Source organism: Equus przewalskii, chromosome 27 (genome assembly GCF_037783145.1).
Source record: "Equus przewalskii isolate Varuska chromosome 27, EquPr2, whole genome shotgun sequence".
NCBI classification, from domain to species: domain Eukaryota; kingdom Metazoa; phylum Chordata; class Mammalia; order Perissodactyla; family Equidae; genus Equus; species Equus przewalskii.
In genome coordinates, this window is record NC_091857.1 from 38,045,537 (window position 1) to 38,064,652 (window position 19,116).

Genomic DNA, 19,116 nt, shown 5'->3' on the forward strand with positions numbered 1-19,116 from the left:
ATTTTATTTATATCAAAACGGAATGAATTATCCTTTTACTTCAACTTAATTAAAAATTATTTAAGATAACCACTTGGTTAAGAGAAATTGTCAAACATGGGAAAATCTCAATTAAAAACACCAAGAGTGAACCCTGATGGAAACTATGGGCTTTGGGTGGTTAGGACGAGTCAATGCAGATTCATCACTTGTCACAGATGTGCCACTCCAGTGGAGGATGTTGATGGTGGGGAGGCTGTGCATGTGGGGGGCAGGAAGTATATGGGAAATCTCTGAAATTCCCCTCAATTTTGGTGTGCACCTTAAAATGCTCTAAAAAAATAGGCAATAGAAAAACCCCTAAAAACATAGGATCTAGCAAACCAGTAGATTTTGAAGATATTATTGGTGAGTTGGTTTCCATGAAAGCCAGGTATAGTGCATTGAATGGTGGCCCCCACCCACCCAAAAGATACATCCATCTGGAAATTATGGATGTGACTTATTTGGAAAAAAGGTCTTTGCAGACGTAATTAAGTTAAGGATCTGAAAATGAAATCATCTTGAATTAGGGTGGGCCCCAAATCCATTGACAAGTGTCCTTAGAAGAGAAGGGAGAAGACACACAGAGGGCAAGATGATGGGAAGATGGAAACAGAGATCCAAGTGGTATGCATACAAGCCCAGGAACACTCTGGTTTTAAGGCTTCCAGGCCAATGCTTTATGCAGAGGAGGGCGGTGTCCTCAGATAACGGGGAGAGACTGTCTCTGGAAGGACAGGAGGCCCAGGGAACTTGAAAGTTCAAAATTTTCAGCTCACGTGTCTTCATCCCATGTCTCGGGGGTCCACTCTACCCACGCGGGCCCTCATCTCAGCCCAGAGGTTCCCACCTCAGCACCAGTGACATTTGGGACCAGAGACTTCTTTGCTGCGGGAGCAGGCTGTGCGCTGTAGGATGTTGAGCAGCGTCATTGGTCTCCACCCTCTAGATGCCAGGAGCACCCTCCCCAGTTGGGACAACCCAAAATATCCCCAGCCTTTACCAAATGTCCCCTGGGAGGTAACATCACACTTGAGGACACGTCCTCCCCAGTCTGAGAGCACATCCTGGGCATCAGAGACTCAGCCACGTTCAGGTGCCCTTGGGCCCTGGTCTTGGCGGACTCTTCCGGAGACACAGGGGTTACAGGGCTCCTTTAGCACCGCCACTCTGGTTCTTAGTTGCATGTCCATTCATTTTAATTCTCCCTTTCCTTACGTGGGTAGGAAGAAGCCCGAAGACCGGGTTTTCTTCAGTCGTCACCACTGTCATCACAACATCACGTCCTCCCCGAGGACTCCACCTCCCCCTCGCTCCAGTCCACGCTGACACTGGTGCTTGTGGGAATCGTCGAGATGCCGCATCACCTGGGTTCGCCTGTGTTCACCTGTGCCCCATTTCCCTCCCCCCGCCCGCTGCCCCACCCCAAGGAGGTTATTCCTGGGCTCCCCGAATATATGACCAACACAATCCTGGATCCCACTTTGAGGCTCTGTTTTCTGGGCCACTCCTTGCACTAACTACCTTCTCAGGACCCCAACAGGAAACAAATCTAGAATTTATAAAGGTGTGGGCAGGGTACAGGAGAGGCCCAAGGAATGGTGCAGTAACCTGGAGTCAGTCGTGGTGGAGCTGTCACCACCCTGGGCCAAAGTGGTCAGGGAGTAAGTGTTTACCAAGAACCTGAAAGAAGATGGCCATGTACAGGAGACCACCTTGAGCAGAGCAGAGGCCTTCAGTCAAGAGACAACAGCCAGAAGCAAGGTCACAGGGACCAAAGGCCCTGAGATCTACCCCAACCCTTGGAGCTCCTGCCAGCACTCCCTGTTGGCTAAACCCAACCAGAAGCCAGAAGATAAGGAGGCCTCTTGGTGTGTTCATATGGGCAGCCCCAGGACAGCAGAAGCAGGATGGAGAGTGGACGTGGAGGGGCCAGCCCCGTAGGCCTTGCGGCCTTCACGGAGTCCAACACAGTCACCAGGCTGTTTCCACCGCCGTTGTCTCCTCTGCTGGAAAGCTCTGCCCCGTGCCTGCTCGAGGCTGGCTCCTTCTCATCAGTCAGCCTCAGGCCAGATGCCATCTCCTCAGAGGCCCTCCTGATCATCTACCAACCGCAGTCGTCCCCACTCCCCAGAAAATAAGCCTTGTGCAGGCAGGAACCTTGTGCTCCTAACACCTGGAACAGTACCTGTCACAAAATAATACTCAGTGAATGTGCGTCCACCTACCTGCTCGACTTCTGAGACTGAATGTGCTGACATTTGCCCAACCCAAACCAAACACCTTGATTTACTAATTCATCCATCCATTCATCTATGCATCCATCAAATCATCCATCCACACACACATATACATACATCTAAGCATCCATGCATCCGTCCAGCCATCCACCCATTATCCAGGCATTCATCCAAGCATCCATCATCTGTCCATCCATCCATGCACCCATGCATCCATCCATACATATATTCAAGCGTTCATCCATATAGCCACCCATCCATCCATCTATGCATTCATCTAAGCACCCATCATCCATGCATCCATCCATGCACCCATGCACCCATCCATTTAAGATGTATTCTATCCCTCTCAGCACCCACATCACTCCACCAGGCGCCTATGGCTTATAACATTAACCTCATCTTTAACTCCTCCCCTGGCTTCTGTTCTCAGAGGTTGCATGTAGAAACACACAAAGTGACGCTGAGATGCAAATGCCAAGGACAGAAAAAGCTTTGTCTCTTACGAGGTCCTCATAGCCCATCTCCTCACCGATGCAGAGGAGCCCTCTCCCTGACCAGGGGTCCGAGGCAAACGCTTCCACCTGCACCCTGGGGCGGGCGGGGAGGGAAGTTCTAATTGCTCATCGTGGTTTCTCCTATTTGCCCCTCAGTTAAAGCAAAGACCAGAACACAGAGAACTCATGAGCACAGTCTCTGGCTTTCATTCTGTTTATTTAAGGAGCTTTTTCCTTCCTCTCTGAGGAGGCTAAGGAGATTTAATGATGATTCATTAGAGTTCTGTCTCCAGAACATCAACCCCGTCTACATTTAGTAGGCTACCTGGAAAGGCCTATGGTTAGTCAAATCTCTGGATATTTATTCCAGAATGATCAATCCTCAGTCTGACTAACTTTCCCACTGTGGGAATGGTTGTTTTCTCGTTCTGCAACACTAATCCTATAATAAAGTACTCTCGTGTAACATATTAATAACACTCTACAAACACCATAACTCAGTTAAGGAGCATTTCTAAAGAAGCTTTGCATAATTTTCCAAAGAGATTTGCCTTTTCCAGTCTTGTGCCGTTTCATACACCAGTTTCTTTTTTCTTTTCTTTTTTTTGAGGAAGATTAGCCCTGAGCTAACATCTGCCACCAATCCTCCTCTTTTTGCTGAGGAAGACTGGCCCTGAGCTAACATCGGTGGCCATCTTCCTCTACTTTACATGTGGGACGCCTACCACAGCATGGCGTGCCGGGCAGTGCACAGGTCCACACCCGGGATCTGAACCAGCAAATTTAACCCCTGCGCCACCAGACAGACCCCCAGTTTCTTTTCTTTTTTAAAGATGTAAAGTGAATGGAAGGTCAGTGTATAAAACAAATCTGTCACTCAGGACAGCTGATGGCATCTGTTGGGAGCCTGGCTTGGTATTATTTTGGCATGCACATAATTACATCAAACTCATGTGCCTGATAACAGCATCTCTTAAAATAATTGATCTGGGTTGCAAAAGGATCAAAACGGATTCTTCTAGAATATGGGAGGATATGCATTTTCTTCAGTCACCGCGATGAGTACTTCGTGGAGCAGGCCTTAGAGGCTGCCTGTGTTTCGTAGGCGGGATTAGATTTGTCAGCACGACCAGAGGAGAGATGCGGGGAGAGGTCCCATTAGTGTTAAAGGGGCTCATGAATAGGATTTTACAGAGTGTGCACATGCACACACTCGCATACACACACTCACACGCACACGAGGGAAGCTGCCTCTGGCAGCCCACGCCTGCTTCCCAGAACTCTCGTGGCACTGAGCTCTGTGATCTCGTCTGCATGTTCTGATAAGAAGTGATGGGGAAGGAACATGTGACAATGAGGCCACGTAAGGTTTCGCTGCAGACAGAGAGAGGGAGGGAAGGCAGAAGACAGTTTTCTTAACTCTCGGCAGTCTATGAATGACAGCTCACGTGTCAACAAAAAACAGATACTCAGAGTCAGGCGATACGGGGACATCGCATATCTACTGATGGTTAGTGCCGGGCTCCTTTTGAGAAAAACACTCAGGCCACCTCTGCTGACCCACAGAGCACAGATCGAGGGGCTCCTGGCCACAGCTGCAGCTCACGGAGGGGACAATCACAGCTGGCAGAGTTGCCTGCCCCAAACTCATATGGCCAACCCTCCAGGGAGGGCAAAGAGACAGGACGGGCTTCAGTGCTGGCCTGGGGAGCTCCATTCCAGGAGCAGAACCCGGGCCAAATACTCTTATAAAGCCATCCATTCATCAGGTGGGCTCCCAGGGGCCCTACCCAAGCTAACTGGCTCAGGCTTGGGGACTTTTCAAAGGGGCAGGTCACTTTGGATGAAGGGCAAGACAAGGACCACCTTTCAACATTTTACTTTGAAGTCTCCATTTCAACCTCGGGGCTCCCATCAGGGGATTCACTGCTTAACTCAAAATTAGCCCGTGTTCTTCCTCTGTCAGCCCACGAGAGGGTTCATTCCTGCTACAGCCCCCCTCGGTTTAACATCTCCGGCAGGTCTGAGAGGTCCCGCTCAGCGTCTTTATTTATCCTCTCTAGGCCTTTGACGGTTTGTGGAGCTGCGCCTGCTACTGGCCTCCCACACAGGAAGCGCTCCAGGAAACATCCTTCCTATCCTCTCGCAGTCATACGTTCTGCCCTTGCTGGGAGGAGGAAATGAGCATCTGCTCGGGCCCCTTATGGAACATTCTGCAGAGAAGCAGCTCAGTTGTTCACGGCAGAAGATGAATTCCTCAAACACGGCTGGGCCTGGACTGTCCCATGGCTACGGTCCTGGACCCGGGAGCAGCGCAGTTCGCACTGTGTACTGTCACCCCAGCAAACTCCCCAGGTGGGAACCACATGGTCAGATGTCCTCTGTGGCCCTTTCTCACCTCTGCACCCACTTGGCCAGGCCCTGAGAGCCCACACACCCCAAACGTCAGTGCACATGGACTCTGGCACTGAACCATGTAGTCATGGATGGTGGACTGTGGGAGCTCGCTTCCTCTCTGTGCAAGTGGGAGGCAACAGACAAGCCCGTGGAGGGCTAGAAGGATCCATGAGGCGATGGATTAGAGTCGAAGATACCAATGAGATCCCATGTGACTTAGCTTAGACACAGAGGTTACATGTGGAAATATTTATAGATATGTGTATATACACAGGTCAGGGTATACATATATATTTTCTTGCCCTTTCAGCTGAGAGGACCTAGGAGCAACGATACCCAGCAACAATGAGCACGGCCAGCACCAGAGGCTGGCTGGCTTCAAACACTGTTCTCCAGTAAAAGGACCCAGGCTCCTGGAGAAGTGGCTGATCTAGGACCAGGGCAGGAAAGGTACAAGATGAGCCTGGAGCATCTGGGGGTGCCAAAAAGTAAAGAAGTGCAAAAAAATGTTTTTTAAAGAAAGAAGAGAACAAGCATGTGATGGAGGAAGGTCAAAGCTGCCCAAGATTCAACTGAAAGAGCTCGCAATGACCAAAGCTGGAAGAATTTGAGGAAGAAAATAAATGAAGTATAATTTGATTATAACCCGAAGAATAAAATAAATACCTATGAGTCCATACTGATATAAATACACGGCTGAATAAAGAAATACACAGTGGGGGGAGACATATTTCCCAGGCAGAAGACTTCTTGCAGCTAGCCTGCCCTCGAGGAGGCGGGCACACCTGCTCTCTCCTTAGTGTGGGCTGTGCACGGCAACTTCCTCCCACAGAGCACGTGAGGGAAGGGGGGTGAAGAGTAGCTTTACAGGGAGAAGCCTGGCAGACACCCCCGAGTCAGGAGGTCCAGGTCAACGCCGACAGTGATAGGCCAGATAGGCCATGTTGACGGAACAGACCCAGAGCGTGATGTGAAGAAAACGCCTCCTGACTTCTGGGCTCTTCCTCCCCAAAACCCACACCCGTCTCATTGTGAGAAGAACATCGGGCCAATCCCGGTGGAGGGACATCCTACAGAACAGCTGACCAGCACTCCTCAAAACCGGCAAGGGCATCAAAAACCAGAAGAGTGAGAAATAGTCAAAGCACAGAGGGGCCTCGGGAGACGTGGTGACCAAGCGTAAAGTGGTTTCCTGGATGGGACCCTACAACAGAAAGAGGGCACTGGGGAAAACCAAAGAGATCTGACTCAAGAGTGACTTCAGTTAGGAATAACGGATCCGTGTTGATCCATTAACTGGACAAGCGCACTGCGCTACGGTAAGACGTCAATAACGGGAAACTGGTGCGGATATCTGAGAACTCTGTCCTATCTTTGCAAGTTTTCTGTAAATCTAAAGCAATTCTAAAATAAAAATTTCATTTAAAAAATACACTGAGCATATTAAGCTTGTGACTCAACGGATGTTATTGCTTACGACGTAACCCAGGCATCTCCATCAGAGAGCTCACTTCCCAGCTGACATGACTCATGCTGGACCCAGCCTGACCTCTCAGGGTTCTCTCCAGAACATTCCTCACCAGGTTCTCGGGAAGGCACTCTTTCTACTTGGGTTATGGGGCTGAGAGGATGTGGGTTCTGGGCAGCCAGCCACGACACTGGCCACGTGGGGAAAGTCCACGAGGAGGAGGGAAGAGAGACAGACAGACAGACAGAGATTGAGACTCTGGGTCTAGGTGCAGCTAATGCCAGACCAGCTCCCAGACTTTTTAGTTATGAGTCTAAACACGGCCTTTGCTTATGTTTATTTGAGCTGAGAGTCCATCATTTGCAACCGAGAGCGTTGTAATAAGCATTCTCGATGTTAATGATGTTTCACTGGTGCTGTTTTAGAAAGGGAAGAAATTTGGGGAACCGTGTCTCGCATTATCAAATAACTGAAATTTTCATTGGGCATCTCATAGATAGAAAGCTCAAATCTATTTCCTATACCCAGGGGCCAAACACCCTCGTTCTTTCCTCTGGCTTGTGATGCGGCTGAGGACCAACTGGCCCTAAGATGACAATCTAAAGTTCTGCTGGTAGGCTATCAGATCTACGCCTACTATGGTGCTTAAAAGGAGGGGGCGGTAAATTTATGTTTAAACAACAGTGATGCACAGGTAAGAGCCACTCCTGAACAAATGTCATGTAAATGTGGATGGCTGCTCACCAGAGAGAGAGCCTTTGAAAAGGAGGTTCTGTGCCCACAGGGACCTCCCAGCACCGGCCTTGGCTGACGGTCAGCAGGACCAGCTCCCTCCCTGGGAGACAGCAAGGAATGATGGAGGGGGAAGGTCGTGCCACACCCCAGATAGCTCTCATTAAAGACTGAACCCAGCCCGGCATCCCTTCCCACAGCTGGACACCACTCCTCGGAGCTGAGTCTCGAGGAGGAAAACGATTGTCAAGTGCCCTGATGTGGGAGCGGAAATTCTCTTTAGAGTGTTCAACGTGCTCTAAAGGGGCCTCTTCAGCAGTTGTTAGACCTTGGCTGCTCCCGAGGGGAGAGCATTACAGCTGTCATGGCAACGGGGATGAAAGCTCGTTATGCAGAGAGCAACCCTCACAGGGCCGCCACCCCGGCTTTCAAGTCCTATTCACACATCAGAAGGCAGAAAAGAGAGGCGAGGGAGAGGAAGAGGAGGAAAGGCGGTGGGGGGAGCCAGGCTGTGAGCCGCTCAGAGCTTTACATGCTTCCCATCAAGTAATCCGTGCAGAGGCCCCACCAGCCCATTTCGCAGAGAAGAAAACTGAGGCTTAGCAAGGTGAAGCAATTTATCCACTAAATTTAACCAGTGAGAGCTGGACTCAGACCCCGGCTGAGCAGACCCCACGACCCGCTGGCCTGACCATGACGCTCGTTGACCTGAACTCCTTGCACACGTGTCACCTGCATCCAAGGCTGTTCAGGTCACTCCGTAGCTTTCGATCCTCCGGTGGCTTTGTCACACCTAGAATAAAACCCAAGATTAGGGGCCAGCCCGGTGGCACAGTGGTTAAGTTCGCACGTTCCGCTTCGGCGGCTTGGGGTTCACCGGTTCAGATCCCAGGTGCGGACATGGCACCACTTGTCAAGCCATGCTGTGGTGGGCGTCCCACACATAAAGTAGAGGAAGATGGGCACGGATGTGAGCTCAGGGCCAGTCTTCCTCAGCAAAAAGAGGAGGATTGGCAGCAGATGTTAGCTCAGGGCTGATCTTCCTCCAAAACAAAACCAAACCAAACCCCAGACCCTGCAGAACCAGCCCTGTGTGAGCCCTGCTGCTCTTCCTACGTCTCATCCGTTGTCTCCCTGCCCCAGCGCTGGCTGCCTCTGGCCTTCTCTGCGGCTGCTTCCCCTGTCTGGATAGCGCTCCTTTCAGCCAAGTCTCTTCCTTCACTTGATTTGTGCCTTTGCTCTGATGTCACCTCCTCTCTGATGACTTCCCTGACCACAATACCTAAAATAGCAGCTGGGGGAACTCTCTATCCTCTTTTTTGGCTTTACTTTTTCCTTTATAGGTCTTATCTCTGCCCTGGCATTATACAGCTATTATTTGTTTACTGTGTACCTCCCCACCAGAATACAAATCCCAGGTAGATGTTTGTTGTCTGTCTCCCCACCAAAATATAAATATCAGGTTGGTAGACTTCTGCCTGTCTTGCTTACTGACAGAGCTTTTTGCAAATCCCTACTAGAGATAGAACTTATGATATCACGTGTATGGGCAGGGAAGGGAGTAGGGGAAAGTGGGGTACTTGCTCTTGCTTACATATCTTCCTCTTCTGTCCACCTATGAACTGTCAGAAAGCAGGGCCCAGCCACATATATCTTTGCCCCCACCTCTGCTCCAGCTCCTGGCCTGGTGCTCCACCCTGACCCCGAGGTTGCAAGGCCCAGTAGGTCCTGCCAGGCCACCAGCTTCTTGGTTAGTCCATGACGTTCTGGCCACAGTTCCAAACTTCGGCAAATCCTTTCCATCCCCTCCATCTCCCACCTCACCTAATTTCTTAGCAGAAGTTTCTTTGAAAAATTCCAGCCTCTTCTGATCTAAACGGGTCAAGAAAAGTGTTTTCCCTCATTTAACGGTGTCATGGTGGTGAGAATGGGCCCAGCCCGGAGGTCAGGGGCCTGGCTGCCTCGGGACTGAATTCCAGAGGCTTTTCCCCCAGGGGCTGGAGGAAGGACCATTCCCTAAAGCTGCTGTCAAGGGGATGAGCAAGTGAAGGCACCAGAGCACCCCCATATCAGGTGGCTCTCAGACCCAAATTATTTAAAAGAGCAAATATCAGTAATGATGCAACTTCGAAGAAAGAAGAAGAAAAACCACAGGACTTCCCGACTGTTAGGATCTCTCTTTTCTACCATCCTGCGATGTACAAAACACAATCCTTCACGTGCGTTGGGGGAGGGGTTCTTTGGGTTCATTTGCCTGCTCTTGTGGAAAGCAATAGAAGGCGCAGGCTGACAGCGGCCCTGCCTGGAGGACTCAGGCCGCTCCCTTGATCCTCGTAATCCCCTGGGTGTGAGACGCGGCCAAGGGAGAGGGCCTCTCTCAGGACACAGGACGGGGAACTTCCTTCTCGCTCAGACAGGCAGGCGCTTAAGAAATCCATCACAAATTTACAAGAGGCACGGCCACTCTCGAACTTTGAGTTTATGGAAGACCTTCTTTCACTAAAATGCGTGCAAACTCAGGCCACCAAAACCAGTATTTGGTATATTTTTAAAGCCTTCCAAGGCACTGTGGGAGCCGCCCAAAATAAATGGGAACCAACCCATCTCTTTAAGAACCTTGCAATTAAGTCGGAAAGCTGGGATCTGCAGATAGAGGCTGTTAGGGAATGATCAAGTACAGGTCTGCAGGAGAATTGGGCTTCTGCGTCCTATTTCTGGAAATGAGATCATCAGTGTGCAGTTGACTCCACTGACAATGGCAGGCTTACTACCGAGTCAAGCCCGAGCTAGGAGGGCATCCGGGTTCTTGGACCAGCCTCGACACTGACTTAGCATCCTGCCGTGGCTCCACGTGGTCACCTTGGGAGCTCCCGGATGCAGGGGATGCTGAGAACAGACTCAGATGCCCACTAGGCTCTCCAGTACCCACTCCGGACGCCTGAACAAAAAGAAATCTGCCTGTTAGGTTGGTGTCTGGGGGGTGGCCCTGTGCCCCCTTGCCAAAGAACAGGATGTGGGCTGGGTGGGGCGAGGAGGAAACGAATGACCAGAGAAATGAGGGCTAGTTGGTGAGCTGACTTCGGAGGCAGGTCTCAGAATCACCCCCCAGGTTCCTGGGCCCGAAGTACACAAGCCAACTGCCTCACCCCACTTTGTCATATTTGGAACTTCCTTAGGTTCTCACACTGGTCTTTGTTCCTGTCCCAACTGACCCTGGGTTAATTAGCATTGAAAATAATAGTAGAGCTCTATGAAGCGAATGAGCTCTTCTGTTCTGCCCGCCATCTGATGGCAGGGAACAGCCCCCTGGGAGAGCTGGGTTCATTTTGCAGATAAAGGGCCTGGAGCTCCCCGCCGGGGGCATCTGTCGGTCACCCTCAGATACGAGCTTGGAGCTCCTAACAGGTGACCTGGCCAGAGGGGCCGGCCGAGGCCACTTGACAGCCTTTGCAAGTTGAAAACCTATTATTGGTCTAGAAGTTTGACAGCAGCCGTGGTCACTGCTGGTTCGTGTGACAGAGTCGGGAAGAGGAGCCAGAGGTACGTGAAACCTTCCTGGAAAGATGTAGGAGATGACGTGTGGCTGTGCGCGGGGGCAGGTGAGGGCCCAGCTTTGGAGAGCACCCCCCCGCCCCCCCCCACCGGCTAGGTGTTCTCTCCACCGACCAGGTCCCTCGGCTGCAGCAGAACCCGCTGCCAGCTCGTGGCCTCCGCATGTGCCTCTCAGCCAAGCTGTGTCCTGGGCTCCAGCTCCAGGGGCAGAGAGGAAACAAGTTCACCTATGGGGCTGGAGGGGAAAGAGCATCTCGGATCAGCATGACGCAGCCCCTTCCTCCTCAGAAACTCAGAAAAACTGTCTGAGTGGATAGGGCCGGTTTGGCAGGCTCTGAGCGTTTTTTGTTTTTTTTTTTTTAATGTTTATTTACTTACTATTTTTTTGGTGAGGAAGAGTGGCCCTGGGCTAACATCTTTTGCCAATCTCCCTCTTTCTTTTTTTTGCTTCAGGAAGATTGTCGCTGAGCCAGCATCTGTGCCAATCTTTCTCTATTTTGTACGTGGGATGCCTGCCATAGAAAGGCTTGATGAGCGGTGTGTCAGTCTGCACCGGGGTTCCAGACCTGTGAACCCCGGGCTGCTGAAGCAGAGTGTGCAAACTTAACCACTCGGCCACCAGACCAGCCCCCTTAGCATTATTTTTAATGCTAATTAAGCCAAGGTCAAAAATTCAACACAAGCCTTGAGCTTTGTACAGACGGCACGGTGACGCCTACGTCACATAAAGGAACTCACTGATGGAACGTCCTTAGACTGGCCACTCAGCTCCAGGTGGGGGGCGAGCCCCTGTCGGAAAGACCCCCAGCACTCGGTCTCCCTCACAAGGTCACGATTTATCAGGGAAGACAGAGGTACGTACAGCGCACAGGGCGAGCGCTACAGCAGTCCTGCTCTTCCTAACGGGAACAACAATAAAACAGCCCCGCGCCCACCCGTACTATGTGCCAGGCCCTGGGCTAAGGGTTGTTCACGCATTATCCCATGTTTCCGATTAACCCGCTGAAGAATGCTTCGGGCTGGCTGTGTCATCCCCAGTTGATCAGTGAGGAGTGCTCAGCTTGGGAAGGACATGTAAATCATCTAGGGCCACACCGCAGGGATCAAAGAGATGTGCCAGCCCCAAGGGAAGAGCTCCCCGCCTCGCTCCAGAGATCTGGGGCTTCAGGGAAGATGGCACCATCTTCTTAAAGAGGTGATCAAGGCGGGGGTGGGGGACATTCTTCTCGGATGAAACGAGGGGCAGAGTCAAGCCCGTGACAGCAGAGTGTCTGGGGTCTTTGGGGGGTGGGGATAGAGAAGGACAGGGCAGATGACAGACACCAGGTGTGCCACACTGGGAGGTGACGGGAAGTCCCCAAGGAGGCCAGGGAAATGACAGGGCAGATCCGCACAACGGGAAGATCCCAGGGAACGCGCACATGGGAAGGATGAGAGGAGCCGGGGGAAGCAGGCGACCTGGTAGGCGGTCACCGCCATGGACGAGAGAGGAAGGAGGAGGACTTTGAGCCTCCAGCTTCCCACAGAGGCTGTCACTGTCCGCAAGAAGGAGACAAGGGAGGCCAGCTGAGGGCCCTCACAGGCAGCATGACTCCACACCACAGGCGTAAAAGGACTTGAGCATTTGTCTCAGTCCCCCAGAGTCCCGGCACCAGGTTTGCAGAAAGCAGGTACATTCTTTCCCATTCAGGCACCTCTGAGAACGTGGGAGGACGCCGCCTCGTCCACGCTAATTGCACATTAGTCACTTCCCCTTTTCCCGATTTTCTTCCCAAAATAACACCACAGCATTTGAAATGTTTTGAAAAAGAAAATGCCTAGAACCCTACCACCCTAGACACAGCCATTTCATATTCTCTTCCCAAATTGGTTCATCCCTCTGCTGGTTTTCAGAGCTTGACACTGGCAGGCAGACCCAGTGGAGCAGGGGCTGGTTCCGTCCATGGCTGATATGGGCTCAACACAAGCTTGACATAAGGGAAGCCATATTGTAGAAAAGAAACCATCTTGTAACTTTGAATGACTTCTGAGTAACTAACCCTGACTCATTGGTCTCTTTGAATTTATGCTTTAGTTGGCCAGATAAGTAAGGGTCTATCTCCGGGGCATTTGCAGGCTCTGTAGATTTTACGGCCCCTCCCATCTGGAATCCCATCTAGGAATGTGATGACCCCCAGGCTGAGAGTCTATGCTGATAACCATCGTCAATGACAACTGAAAGATCAGGGTATATACGGTGTTACTCCCATCTCTGATGCATAGCCAGTAAAACAAAAGACTAACAGGAACTGGGACCAGATGTCGGCCCCACCTGGAGACCAGATGTTGGCCCCACCCAGAGACCAGCCCTGTGTATAACTGACCTGTAGTCTTTTTCTGGGAGATGGTTATTTTGGACCTGATTCGGACATTTTCCCTCTTGCTTCAAGCTGTAATAAAGTCCTTCCTCTCCTTCCACCTTGCCTCCTGACTATGGGCATGTCTTGTGGCGAGCAGACGACCCGCCTTGGGCGGTAACAGCTGGACCTCCAGCGCCAGGCACGGGGCTGTGCTAACCGACAGGTTGGAAAAGGGAACGAATGGCCGGAGTGTAAACGTCTCTGTGATTCCACTTTGTCACTGAAGGCATCATGACCTCTCCCTTGGCCTCTATACCACGCCATAATGATCGTCCTTGATTTTCCTTTCAGCAAATGTGCCACAATTTAATTAGTCAGTCCCAATCTTTGGAAATTTAGGTCACTTCTGTTTTTTTTCCTTTTTAACTTTTCTATTATAAGTGACACCTCCTGTCTAAGCTGACCAGAAGTCCAGAATGCATACAGGAAGAGTGGAAGTTTTGTTTCCTTAAACGTGGAAAGCCACATTATGAAGGCATCATGAGTAAAGGCAAAAGATAAGCCACCAACTTGAAGAAAATACTTGTAAAATACATGCCAGTCAAAGGGTGACTCTCCTCGGTGTATAAGGAGCTAGTTTAAATCAATAATAAAAAGGTTTGAAAAATAGAATAAAGGGTGAAGAATACGGATTCACTGGAGAAACACAAAGGGCCCATCAACAGGAGGGTCTCATCTCATAAACACAGAAATGCAAGTTAAAACAAGAGACTTTTCTTTTATTAGATTGGAAAAATATGAACAGAATGAAGTCTATCTTGTTTTGGGGAACATGTCTGGGAGGGCACTCTTGTTTCCTAAGAGTGGGTGCATAAATCGGTATAACCATTCGTGACGCTGTGATGTACCATAAGAAATACATTATTTGATCTTCCTCCCATTTCTGGTACAGAGCTCCTAAAACTCGGAATTTCCTATGTGATAAGAGCATGAAGGTGTCTTGATGTTCAGAACAAGCCCCTTTCAACAACACCTGAGTTTTTGTTACCAAGATGACTTGGAAAACACCTAAGGATGGGGCTGGTTGCCAGGGGAACCAACCTTGAGATTAGAAGGTTGGACCTTTCAGTCCCATCTTCCAGACCTCCAGGGAGGGGAGAGGGGCTGGGGGTTCAGTCAATCTCCAACGGCCAATGATTTAATCAATCATGCCTACATAATGGAGCCGCCATAAAAACCCACAAGGACGGGCTGAGGAGAGATCCCAGGGTGGTGACCACAGGGAGATGTGGGGAGGGTGGTGCTCCGGGAGAGGACGTGGAAGCTCCACGCCTTTCCCCACCCCTCGCCCTATGCATCTCTTCCATCTGACTGTTCCTGAGTTACATTCTTTTACAATAAGCCCGTAAGCTAGTAAGTAAAATGTTTCTCTGAGTTCTGTGAGCTGCTCTGGTAAATTAATTGAACACAAGCAGGGGGTCATTGGAATCTCCCATCTTTGGCCCACTGGTCAGAAGCACAGGTGACAACCTGGACTTGCGAGTGTTGTCCAAAGTTGAGGAGGGGGTCAGTCTTGTGGGACCAAGTCCTTAACCTGTGGGGTCTGACATTATCTCCGAGTAGAAAGTGTCAGAATTGAGTTGAATGGTAGGACACCCAGCTGGTGTCCAAGAATTGCTTGTTGGGGTGGAGAACCCCTCCCCCCCAACACACTGAAATCATATGCTCGGATCATTTACCATTATGGAGGGCAATTCGGCAAAATCAAACATTTAAATGTGCATATACTTTTATGCAGAAATCTTACTTCTGAAAATTAGTTCTACAGAATAGCAGCACAGCTACCAAAGGACACACCTGGGGGTGTTCCTTTTACATTGTTTACAACGAAAAAATATCGGGAAAATTTCAGTGCCCAGCACACAGGGAACCGACTTAACAGATGCGAGAACGTGCGTGGCAGAGATCCACCAGACAGCAATTAAGAAGGGGATGTGTGTCCATTTTCTGACCCGGGTGAGACTTTGCCATCTCTGCTACATTATTTGAAATATTTACAACTAGTAATAATTTTGTTTATCACCAAAGCCGTAAAAAGAGACAAGTTGATGTGCGCATAACTCAGGTACCACTAAAACTGACACTGCCGTGGTTATCTTTGGGCAAGTTTTCTTCCCTTTGCACTAAAGCTTAGGGCAGACGGGTCAAAGGGCACACTCTCTCACTCTTGGTGCACGCTGACAAATAGCTTTCCCAGGAGTCAGAGAGGTTTATGGGGTGTTCACCATATATGGACAAAATAAGCTGATTCCTCCAAGAGGTCGATGGTAAAACATTCAGAGTGTGAAGCATTTCACCTCCAACCAGTTTACTAATTTTAATCCTCTCCCATAGCATGCCCATTGTCTAGTGTGCTCTGATCCCCTTTAATGAGGCCTACTCGGCGTCTTGCATGTAGCAGGTACTTGATACATTTTGCTTGTTCGACGAATTCATTTTTGTCCGCCTACCGCACCCCTGGTCAGAGGAGCTGGCATAGGAAGCGATTGGATTATTTTCAGAATAGTCAACTGACAACACCAGATAGACCTGAGAGAAAAAGAACAGGCAGGAGGAGGATGCCTCGGGGCTGGCTCAGCAGCACCCTGCTGACCCATTTCCCTGGCCCGCCCAGTCCAGGGGCGCCGCTACGAGGAGCCGCAGGGCGCTACTGGCTGCATGGGAGGATGCTCTGCCTGGCCTGCCTGGGCACTCGAGGCTGACTCCTCCTCCGCCATTGGATACACCCTCTAACTTTTCCCTCGTGCCCCCAGCTTCCTTCCCCATCTCTGCATCCTTGTTGGAGGCTGCCACTCTTCAGGGACAGGGGCAGACCCACCTCTCCCACCTCATTGTGGCTGCACTCTTTCTTGCTGGGGATAAAGAGCTGGTATGGGATCCAGGAACCAGCGCTGGGCGACTCATGCCACGGTCTCGGCTCAGCCCCTCCGATCTTCAGTTTGGCTCTGATGCCCTAATTTGAAATTCCTCTTTGGTGAGGTCTTTATGGCAATTAAGGAGTGAGCTTTGCACGGGGGAATGAGCTGATGTGCAGGCCGAATGGTACCAGGAGAAATTGCCCCAATGTTGGGGCTGGGAATGGAGGCTGGACCCAGCCCGGTGGCTTTGCACCCCCAGGAGCTCCCACCCGCTTCCCTGGGAGATTGGGCAGGCTCTCACACTCTGACATCCCAGACAGTTGGAAATTTCCCTCCCCATAACTCCCCGGGGGCTAGTGAACTCAGTCACCAAGTTCCCACAGGACCCACAGGCATCCTGCTCCACCCAGGCTTCCCATCCCCGCCTCTAGCCCACCTGGCAGAGGAAGGAGGTTTCTTTCATTTTCATTTTGATTCTGGGAACTTACATTGGCTGCATTCCTGGTGGCCAAGCCAGAATCAGGAATGCAGGTCAAGGATGCCAGGGAGAACCTCGCGCTGATGTGGTGATCCAAGGGGAGGGCCCGCTCCTGGAATCTCACCCCAGGGCCATGCAGGATAAAGGAGCATGAACTTAGGCAGGACCACGTTATACAGAAAGGAAGGAGAACAAAAAGCAGAAATAACGTCAAGCTAAGCAACAAGCAGATATGAAAGACCAGAACCATCTCCAGTTGGACACAGAATCCAACCACTTCTCACCTCCGGGTCCAAACCCCGTTATTCTTCGCCGATCATCTCAGCAGCCTCCTTGCTGGTCTCTCTGCGCAGCTCCTCCCTGTTCAGCGTCCTCCGCCCAGCAGTGGGACGATCCCATGAAAACATGAGTAGGCCTCGTTCCTCCCCTGCTCAACCTCCTGCATGGCTTGCAACCGACAGGCTGGAACCAGGTCCCTTGCGTGGCCCACACGGGGGCCTGCCACCCCCTCGCCTCTCTGACCTCACATCCCACTGCAGTCCCCCCTCTGCCCACTTCCTCCCCCTCCTCCAGCCACACTGGCCTCTTGTCCGAGAAGGGGCCTTGGCATGCGGCTGCTCCCTTTGCTAGAAGGTTCTTTCCTCAGATATTTACAGGCTCCGTGCTCCCTCACTTTTGCCAGGTCTTTGCTCCTGTGTGCCCACGCCTGGCCGCTCCCTCTAAAATGTCAGCTCCCCACATTTTATACCTCCTTCTCCGCAAGACTTTTCTCCTTTGCACAAATTATCATCCAACGTGCTGCATGTTATGTTTATTTATCCCATCTTGTCTGTCTCCCACTAAAATGCCAGGGATTTTTGTTTCTTCTCTGCTGAGTGCCCAGCGCCCAGAGCAGCACCAGCACACAGTAAGGGCAGCGCTCACTAGGGCAAGAGCTGCGGCTCCGCGGGGGAGGGAGGGCAGCGCCGGCCATCTCATTATCGAATATCCGTACAGTGGTCTAGTCGAGCAAATACTCACAGGAGCGAGGATTATTCTGAATACAGAATCGGCCAGGGAGCCTGAGGAGGTCTGCCCCACATCGTGCCAGACGCCCAGTCACAGAGCCACACCCTCCAACACAGAAAGGGCTCCGCAGAGCATGTTCGGGCACGGCCCTTCCAGGGCGCTTGAAGGAGATGATTTGAGAAGGCCAGGTCAGAAGACAATAAGACACGGAGAATAAATAAGTACCAAGCTAATGAGCCATCTGCCGGGCGGTGAGATTGCTGTGCCAGACAGCAGCCCCACCCCGCAGATCAGTTGCTGGGTTAGCCCACACAGCATCCAAACATTCAGCAGCAAAATTGAACTATAATGATAGTGCTCGCTTCAATTTTCTGGGGACACGTTATGACAATTGTGAATCAGGTGGCCAACTATAACCACCCAACTGGGTTCCCCCCCCAACCGCAAAGGCCTCCTGGCTGTCCCTTCTCACCCCCAGTCACTTATAAAGCAAATCTCATGGTCCCCGAGTTCTGATGTGGTCCCTTCACTGCACGGCAGGCAAGCGCAAAGCCACCATCATTCTTTGAGAGTCGCCTCTCCCATGAAAGCCGGCAAGGGGCATGAAGTGACACGTGCTGGACTGTCCAAAGGCTGAGGAAGACCACTTCACCTAAAGAAGACGGACTTCACCTTCCCCAGGGCTGCAGCCTGGCCCAACCCTCCTGTTGGCCCTGGGGGAGTCTGGAAAGCCAGTGACTGTGCGCCAGTAGAGGCCGGATGGCCAGGGAAGGGAATGGTAATGACCACTGGCCGTGGCAGCTGTCAGCCTGGCTCGGGCAGGTCCAGAGGGAGAGGAGCCTGCGTGCATCGCGCACATCTCAATAAGCAGAACCCAGACGTTCAACAGATGGGAAGCAGTAGCTTGGAATTCACTTCCAACTAAACAATAAGTGCATTCTCTGGCTGGTTTCGATGCTCGCTTCCAAAAGCAACAGGCACTGAGAACCACTCGGCATTTACCAGCCCTCCCCTCCGCTCGTTCTCTCTGGGAGCGCCCCGGGAGAATTGGGGAGCTGCAAAGGCAGCCCCCACTGTGATCTGCAGGTCCCAGAGCTGCCTGAAATCCCTCCTTTTTCCCCCTCCCGCTTTTCCCACACTCCCTGTAGCAATTAACAAAGGATGGGGGGGTGCAGCCTGGAGACCAGAACAGTGTTGAAACCAGCAAAAAGCTCGTGGCTGGGTAATCCTCACTCCAGCTACATCAAGGACAGAAATAAAATTGCCATTTCAGCTCCGGGTGCAGCTGGAAGAGGCTGTCACTCCCAAGAATGTAGAGAAAACTTAGGGGAAGGATGTACAAGAAAGGGAAGGAACTTTTCCCATTTCCTATTCGAATTAAATGAGGATGGCAATCACAGCAGGAGAGGTGGAACCTTCGGGGCATTTTCTCAGTGCTAAGTGGTGCTAGGGTTTGGGTAATAACC

At 51.2% G+C, this 19,116-nt stretch overlaps 1 long non-coding RNA gene across 2 annotated transcripts; it reads right to left on the reverse strand.

The window, feature by feature from the left end:
- Positions 1–11,175: 11,175 nt before the first annotated feature.
- On the reverse strand, positions 11,176–17,748 carry LOC139079854 (uncharacterized). Of its 2 annotated transcripts, XR_011533825.1 has the most exons (4): positions 17,663–17,748; positions 16,653–16,797; positions 16,125–16,259; positions 11,176–15,835 (listed from the first exon to the last, which is right to left on the reverse strand). It is a non-coding gene; the product is annotated as an uncharacterized lncRNA (long non-coding RNA). The 2 variants fall into 2 exon arrangements; XR_011533824.1 differs by lacking the exon at positions 17,663–17,748 and having other exon boundaries at positions 16,653–17,651.
- Between the last annotated feature and the right edge of the window lie 1,368 nt (positions 17,749–19,116).